The sequence below is a fragment of the Elaeis guineensis genome, chromosome 14 (genome assembly GCF_000442705.2).
Source record: "Elaeis guineensis isolate ETL-2024a chromosome 14, EG11, whole genome shotgun sequence".
NCBI classification, from domain to species: Eukaryota; Viridiplantae; Streptophyta; class Magnoliopsida; order Arecales; family Arecaceae; genus Elaeis; species Elaeis guineensis.
Window position 1 is genome coordinate 39526318 of NC_026006.2, and position 8044 is coordinate 39534361.

The 8044-nt window shown below is 44.3% G+C and overlaps 1 non-coding gene across 1 annotated transcript; it reads right to left on the bottom strand.

Annotated features, from left to right (window-relative positions):
• Nucleotides 1-7601: 7601 nt before the first annotated feature.
• On the bottom strand, nucleotides 7602-7708 carry LOC140853857 (small nucleolar RNA R71). The gene has a single exon (XR_012137000.1). It is a non-coding gene; the product is annotated as a small nucleolar RNA R71 (small nucleolar RNA).
• Nucleotides 7709-8044: the final 336 nt, after the last annotated feature.

Here is an 8044-nt window from a genome sequence, read left to right on the forward strand (position 1 = left end):
CCCTACCTCCGTTCTATCAGAAGACCCTCGAAACTCGTAGTCAAGAGGACCTCCTGGATCAAAGATTCCAGGAGATGAACCAGCGGATCGAAGAGCTCCGCCATGCTCCCACTGCTTATGGTGAGGACATCTGCACCGACCCTCCTTTCTCTCAAATGATCATGCAGGAACCAATCATGTCGAACTTCAAGCTCCCCCAATTCGAGAGCTACGATGGGACCTCAGATCCGGTTGACCACCTGGAGGCCTTTCGGACCATGATGTTTCTCCATGGTGCACCAGACGCCATTCTGTGCTGAGCTTTTCCGTCTACCTTAAAGGGAGCAGCAAGGAATTGATACTCGACACTGAAGCTAGGTACTATCTTCTCCTTTGACCAGATGAGCCACCAGTTCGTTGCTCATTTCGTCAGCAGCCGACATCTCCGGAGAGATTCGGAGTCCCTCATCAACATCAAGCAAAAAGAGGGAGAATCCATCCAAACTTACGTCAACCATTTTAACACCGCCGCATTGGAGGTCCGAAACTTGGACCAATCGGTTGCAATGGCCACCCTGAAGAGCAATCTTCAAAAGAACAATCTTCTGTTCTCCCTGAAAAAGAAGTATCCCAGGGACTTCGCTGATCTGCTGGCTCAGGCTGAAGGATATGCCTGAGCAGAGGAAGTCTTCAAGCTGAAAGACGAGGGGGCTGCGAAGGAGCGGCAGGCGGGTGACTCCAGTAAGCTCGCAGTTGAAAAAGGGTCGAGTGAAGCTCGGCCACGTTCTCAAACTCCCTCCAGATACAGATGTGTCCAGACTCCTCCCCAGGTGCATAGGCAGAGAAGCCCGGACCACAGAGTTCGGCGGGGCTCTCCCCCAAGAAGATTCTGCAGCTATGCCCCTCTTAATGCATCGAAAACCCAAGTGCTGATGGAGGTCAGGGAGCAGCTGTCGAGGCCGAAAAGGATGCGCACACACCTCGGGAAGTGCAACCCTAACAAGTTCTGCTTCTACCATCATGACCACGGCCACGACATGGAGGAGTGCATTCAGCTCCGAGATGAGATCGAGGAGCTCATCAGACGAGGTCGGCTTGATAGATTCATTCGACGTCGGTCTGAAGGTAGGGAAGATCGGCCAAGGGCCCTACCACAATCGGAGCTGCCAAGGAGGGAAGAGCAGCCTGAAGATCGGCCTTTAATTAGGATCATCAACTCCATCTCTGGAGGACCTCGATGGGGAGCAGGCCTTCCGCGACTATGGGATTCAAAAAATCTATGAATGTACTACCAACAACTTTGCCCTAAATAAAAATTTCTTTCATATTTGCATATCTTTTCTTTTGGCATGAGCTTGTAACGATAGAGATCAGCTCCTTCAGACAATCAAAACATGGCCATGTTAGGAACAGGAGGAGGACCTCGTCCTAACATGAGCAAAGTCGAAGGTCTGATTATTTTAAGACCGGATGGGAGGAGAGGCCCTTACAACGGCCCTTATGTGCCCCCACAGCCATGTTAGGAATAAGAGGAGAACCTCATCCTAACATAAGCAAAGTCGAAGGCCCGGTTATTTTAAGGTCGGATGGGGGGAGAGGCCCTTACAACGGCCCTTATGTGCCCCCACAGCCATGTTAGAAACAGGAGGAGGACCTCGTCCTAACATGAGCAAAGTCAAAGGTCCGATTATTTTAAGACCGGATGGGGGGAGAGGCCCTTACAACGGCCCTAATGTGCCCCCACAGTCATGTTAGGAACAGGAGGAGAACCTCATCCTAATATGATCAAAGTCGATGGCTCGATTATTTTAAGATCGGATGGGGGGAGAGGCCCTTACAATGGCCCTAATGTGCCCCCACAGTCATGTTAAAAGCAGGAGGAGAACCTCATCCTAACATGAGCAAAGTCGAAAGTCCGGTTATTTAGAGATCAGATAGGGGCAGAGGCCCTTGCAACGGCCCTTACGTGCCCCCACAACCCAAAACTTCATCCTAACATGAGCTGAAATCGACTGCATCGAGAACAGAAGGAGAACCTCATCCTGACATAAGCGAAAATCTGGTCGTTCAAGATCGGATAAGGAGGAAAGCCTCCTCAACGGCTCCTCTACACTCCCACGACCCTATTAAGAGCAGAGGAAAAATCCTCACTCGAACACAAAAAAAAAAGATGGAGGAGACGAAAAGGGAAAGAGACGAACTACACCAGTGATAAGTGAAAAACTAACTACATCAAAGACACAAGGGACCTCATCTCAATGAGGAAGGAGACTCTTTTTAAAAACCCTCAGTCGCTAAGAGGAAACTCAACACAAGCTTAGGGAAAAATCGACTTCCTCAAGGTAACGAGAAGTTCGGACCCCCAAGCTCGAGCACCGAGAGAAAGCATCAAACTCAAATGGCCTTGAAAAGATCTACGGTCATGAACAAAAAGGGCAAATCGACACGACGACGATCAGGAATCTTCAAACAATGTCGACATCGAACAAGATGGAAGATAAAAGAAGTTTGGTAAACGACAACTTAATACAAGAATGGACAAGATAATATAAAATTTTCTTTTCATTTCATTAATGAAGTGTACATTACAAAGCCCTGAAGGCCCAAAAAAGTAAAATGACAAGAAAAGAAAAAGAATACATGAAAGGACGAAAGGTAAAAAGGAGCTTTAAGGAAGCTCGGCTTCTTCCAACTTCGAGCTCTCGGTTCCAGTCGTTATTAGAGACTGCTTCAAGTTTTCGACTTCTTCTTCTAGTTCCATCTTTCTTAGCAGCATCTCCCGGTACATCTGGTGGAACCGCCGGCTTTCATCCTCCGACTCCTGAAGCCTCTTCCTCAGAACCTCGAACTCCACCTCAGCATCCTTGGCCGCCTGCTGCTCGTGGGCCAGCTGAATCTTCAGTCGCTGCAGTTCGGCCTTCTCCTGCCCAAGGGCCACAGACAGTTCTTCCATGGTCCCTCTCAAGGAGCGGAGCTCGTCGGAGCCTTGTGAAGAGGTGGGCTGGACTCTCTCAGACAACTACCTCTGAAGGCGGGCAACTTCGTCGATCGTCGTCTTGAGCTTCCTTCGGTAGTCCTCTACTTGCCCGCACCAGCCGACTTGGTAGGTATTGTAGTTCACCTCAGCATCCTGCAGCTGCTTTTGAAGATTGGAGAATTTTTTTGACCAGTCTTGATCACGTTCGGCTTGAGTTGCGAGCCAGGATGAGCTCTCTTCCAATTGGCCAATCTTCTCCCGTACAGTAGCCAGCTTAACTTCAAAAGAGCTGATCTTGGAAGCCTGAGTCCAAGATTGGTCACTGGCATATTTTTGGAGTTCCTCAAGCTCCGCCACGAAGTCGGCCTTCCTCTGGGTGTATTTCATGAAACCCTTTTTGTGGAGGTCCCGAAAGTGAGTAGCCTCCGCAGTGACTTTCGAATGGCTCTTCCTCAGTCGGTGAAGCTCGTCATCCAGCTTCTTGGATTTCTCCGTCAAGTGACGAACTTCCCTTCTGAGGTTCTGGATCATCGACTTCAAAGGAATCCCCTGTGGTAGGGGAAGAGCTTCGGCAGGGCACTGTCGTTGGGAGACAAGAGCGCCACAACTCAAATTAGTGCAAGAAAACAAAAGAGAAGGAAAAGAAGACAAAGAAACTCTCTGTAAAGAAGAATCTGATTTCATTGATTAAATAGTTTTCAAGTACAAGAGAACAAAGAAAAGTCACCACAAAGGAAAAATATAAAATTAGAGGTTTCGGACCTCTGAGATAGAAGTGGAGGAGCTCGATGCCCCCAGAAGGTCGGTCGCGGCAACCGCGGCAGTCGAGGAGGTCCCAGCTGGAGGAGGATCGGTAGCAGCTTCGAAAGGTCCGGCTTCATCGTCAGATGCCTCATCCAACAAGCCGAGGTCCAGTTCGAAAAACTTTCCAGCAACCTTCTCTTGGCAGAGCTCGAAGCTCTTGATGAAGGCATCCTGGCCGAACTGGACCTACAGATCCTCCATCTCGGAGGAGGTCTTGAACTCCTCCACTGCTCGAGCCCCTACCTTCGAGACTAGGGACAGGATCTGCACCTTCAGCTCGGAGACCTCTGCCTTCAGTTCGGAGACCTCAGCCTCTGCCTTCTTTCTTTCCTCCCCCAAGGCGGCCCTCAGATTGGATGAGATTTGTCCCTCCTTCTGCAGTGCCTCCTGGAGACTTGTGACCTCGACAATCTTCTCCTCAAGGCGGGCGGCCTCGACCAGGTGACCTTCCTCCGCCCAGGCTGCCTCCCTCTTGGCGATCTTCATCACCTCGACGTCGGCGATGAGCTGGTGTCCAATCTGTAAGAGAGGCTGGGGAGTCAATATAAAGGCTAAGGAGTAAACTAAGTAAAGAAGCAAGAAAAAAAAAAAGTGAATTGACCTACCTCGAGAAAAGATCCCAGAGAGTCCCAGACCCGCAGCTCAGGATCAGCCAGGATGATCCTGTGGACGACCTCAGGCAGAATGCACCCTTCGACCAACCTCTTTATTAAATCTCTATTGTTGAAGGAATTTTCCCCCAGATCTTTCTCGGAGCAGTCGGCCCCCTCGATGGCAGCCTTGCGGCTGTGGCTCTTGCAGGCTAGGGTCTTCTTCCTCCTCCTCCTTTCGGCCCCCAGTGCCCCCTCGGGATGAGCCTCTGGAGCGAGAACCTCAGTCGGGGGGCTCTGTGAAGAGGCTCAGGGGACTTTGGGCTCAACGTCAGAAGGGGCGTCGACGGCAACGGCCACCTGAGCAGGCACGACCGAGCTCGTCTCTTCTGTCCTGGCTCTCTTCGCTGACCCCGAAGTCGTGGTGCCTTTTTTCTTGTGGATTTTAAGACCCTGGGCCAACCTCCGAGCCACGCCTGTGTCCATGTCTGCAATAAAAGAATATCGACATGGCTCAAAAATAGAATAAGAGAAAGGGAAAGCAGCAAAAAAAAAAAATATATATATATATATAATAGTACCGATGATTTATGTCACAAATTGACATAAAAAGTATCAATTAATATCTAAATTATCTAACTTTATTAAGAAATTGATACTTGTTATTATATTTTGCAGAAGAAGAGATCATCAATGAAAGAACAAGGAAAGAGGATTCCAACGGCGCAAATTTTATGCAAAATGGAGTTAAATTGACCCAGGAATTGAAGAATGAAGAAAGAAGACTCAATTGGGTCAAACCCGAGTCAAATCAGATCAAAATTGGTCAAAAATCAACTGATTTGGTGATCTGGTTAGCCGCCCAGTCCACAGCAACAGGCGCATGGACCATGGACCCATCGGCGCACCATAAATCCTCTAAAACCTCTTAGTCCCACATCGGAAGTTTTGAAAACCTTATAACCCCCAAATGCCTATAAAAAGCCCCCAAAGGCCCTTGTTTTATGTATTCTTCCTTCTGATCAAGCTTGTAACCCTAGATAGTGGGGTTTTTTTTAGCTTTCTTTTCAAGCCTCGAGCTTTGAGATTTTTGTAATAAATTTTTTTATATATAAAATCTTATTTTTATGCAATTTCATCTCTTTACATTATGCAATTTATTTTTCTTGCAATTAGGATAGTTTAATTTATGCAATTTAATTTTATGCAATTAGGTTAGTTTAAATTATGCAGTTTAAATTTATTAAGATAGTTTAATTTATGAAATTAGGATAGTTTATTTTTCTGTATTTAAATTTTGCAAGTAGATTTAGATCATGTCTAGCTAAGCATCCCTTCTAGGGTTTGCGATGAAGCTAGATCATGAGTAGAGATTTTACATAGGGTTCTTTCTTTTTCTTAGGGTTTCTTTTTCTTCCTCTTTTGCCAAGAATTTTTGATGAACTACAGTTGGGTCAGAGTCCCTTCATAGTTCATGCTTGATTCAGTGCATAGGAGGAGAAAACCCTAAGGGATCCTAGTTACTACTCCCCTGTAAAGAATCTTGATGGGTTATCGTTGGGCCTTAGTCCCTTCATAATCTATGCTTGGGAAAGACAAGAGGAGTAGTCGTTAGGATCAATAAGAAAAATTTTAGGTAGAATTCCCTAATCTAGATCTAGTGGATTCAAAAATCCTAGATCCTTAGTCTTATTGTCTTTAGCAAACAACTTTCGACTTTCGATTTTTGTTAAAGCTCACTTGAGCATAGATTTGAAAATCATTTTTAAAACCAAGTCTCTGTGGGATCGACCCGTACTCGCTGGTCGTGCTACTCTGCACACCGTGCGCTTGCGGTTTTATTTACAAATTTTAAGATTTGAACATCAAGTTTTTGGCGCCGCTGCCGGGGATTTGGCGTTTTAAATTATTTTCAAATATTTGTTCTTCGTGCGTTATAACTCTCTTTTTTTTTTCTTTAGGTTTCTATATTTAGTTGGTGATTGCTGGAAAACTCAGGTACGCTTCTAATTTCTTTTTTATTATTTTTAGTTAATTACTTTTGCTTTTAGACCTAATCATTTGAATTTACTTAATCACAAAAAAAAAAAATATAAAACAAAACAAAAGACATTTCATAATCATGAAGTAAAATATCAAAATAAAAAAAAAATTCTAAATTAAAATCTTTTACATTCTTGGTCATCTTGTTTATTTGTATTTGCATTTTCATAATTAATCTAAGGGCATCAACCCATTAACAAGATAAGGTGGGGATTTCATTACCCTTCCTTAGCCCAAAAACCATCTCCATCATATTGCATTACCTAGACTTTTAATCTTAAAATCAATTAGACGTCAACCTTAAGGAATTCGAGCTCAATAGGACAAGGAACCCTAAGAGTTCTACCAAGTTTGAGTTGTTTGATTAGTTGGTGTCTAGGCAAGTCCCTGAGGGTGGTTTGTTAAATTGGTTCAGTTGCTAGCCTGGCCAACTCGTTTGGTGTCTAGAAAGGCAACGATGAGTGAACCTCCCACCTCTTATACTTACCTGGCTAACTAGTTGATCAATCTCCACTTGGAAGGTTTGAAGGGTCATCTTGGAACAGTTGGAGCTGTCTAGATTTAGGTTAACCCTAGGATAGATTGAGTTTAATTTATTGATTCACTTGTTTAAAAAAAAAAAAAAAAAATTTAAAATTTAAATTAATTTGGTTACTTTTCTTTAGATTTAGGACTCCTTAGGATCTTCTCTTTAGAACTTTTTCTCTTTTCTTTCTTTTCCTTATACATAAAAATTTTATTAAAAAAAAAATTATATAAACATCGAGAACCGTACACCTCGTGTGTGGAGAAGAGTGTCGGGTCGTCTAGTTAGGATTGAGTCAATTCCTGTTGTTCCAATGGCTGAACCAATCCAACCCATGACCCTTAAGGATTTGTGTTATCCAGTTGGCTCCATCCAACCATCTTGTATCAGGTTGCCACAACCGACAGCTAACAATTTTGAAATCAAACCTCAAATCATAAATATGCTTCCAAAATTCACAGGATTAGAGGATGCTTATATATTTATTAGAGAATTTGAGGAGGTATGTGCAACCATGAAACTGCAATTAACAGAGGATGAGGTCAAACTTAGATTAATCAACTTTGCCCTTAAGGACAATGCTAAGAAGTGGCTTTATAGTCTGCCAAACTATTCTGTCACTACCTGGGAGGGCTTTGTGAGAACATTTTTAAAAAAATATTTTCCCCATCATAAAACAGCTAGGATTAGGAATGAAATAAATCAATTTTACCAACTAGCTGGTGAATCATTTTGGAAGTACTTTGATCGTTTCAAGAATCTTTTGACCCAATGCCCACACCATGGAATAGAAACTTGGAGACTGTGCCAGATCATCTATGAGGGGTTAGATTCAAACTCAAGAACCATGCTAGAGTCCATGTGCCAAGGCCAATTTATAGACAAAGAAACTACTGAAGCTTGGCAATTCTTAGAAGACCTAGCCGAGAAAAATTTACAGTGGGAAACAACTAGGGAACCTGATAAAGCTACACCTTCAAGAGGAGGAATGCATCAAATTCAACCAACCCTAGCATCAGAGGCCAAGATTGCAACCTTAACACGTAGATTGGAAGCCTTAGAATTACAGAGACCAGCCAATGTAAATCAAATATCTGCACCCATGTGTAAAGGGTGCAATGCACC